At 33.6% G+C, this 636-nt stretch overlaps 1 long non-coding RNA gene across 1 annotated transcript; it reads left to right on the forward strand.

The window, feature by feature from the left end:
- Nucleotides 1-636, forward strand: LOC104713241. Its single transcript, XR_755591.2, has 2 exons — nt 1-199; nt 300-636. It is a non-coding gene; the product is annotated as an uncharacterized LOC104713241 (long non-coding RNA).

The following is a 636-nucleotide window of genomic DNA, read 5'->3' on the forward strand; positions in this document are numbered from 1 at the left end:
TGTTTAATTGGTGAGGTTATTACTACGTGCTTATACGATGCAAGTAGAAGACTAACACACTATCATCATTTCATTATAAATAGAGGTTGATCTTTAGCTCATTTCTTCACACAAAATAAAATAGTGATAATCATCATGGCTAAGTTTGCTTCCATCATCACCCTTATGTTTGCAGCTCTTTTTCTCTTTGCTGCTTTTGGTGAGTAATTATCTAATCATATGAATTAAAATTTGTGTTTAAATGTTATTTTCCTTTATTTTGATAACTGACCTAGATATATATATATATACATATGCAGAGACACCGTCAATGATGGAAGCACATATGTTGTGTGATAGGCCTAGTAAGACATGGTCAGGGGTTTGTGGAAACAATAGTGCTTGCAAGAATCAGTGCATTAACCTTGAGGGAGCACGACATGGATCTTGCAACTATGCCAACCCAACTCACAAGTGTATTTGTTTCTTCTCATGTTAATCTCCCCAAAATCGTTGTTGCTTAAATGGGTGTATTTTACATAAAATAAGTCTATGTCGCTCTATGTGAGTGACTTTATGACATGCATATTTATGTTTTAATGTTTGGTTGGACTTTTGTTTCTATAGTAATATGAACACTTTGTGTTTTTTAAGCCA

The sequence above is a fragment of the Camelina sativa genome, chromosome 9 (genome assembly GCF_000633955.1).
Source record: "Camelina sativa cultivar DH55 chromosome 9, Cs, whole genome shotgun sequence".
NCBI classification, from domain to species: Eukaryota; Viridiplantae; Streptophyta; class Magnoliopsida; order Brassicales; family Brassicaceae; genus Camelina; species Camelina sativa.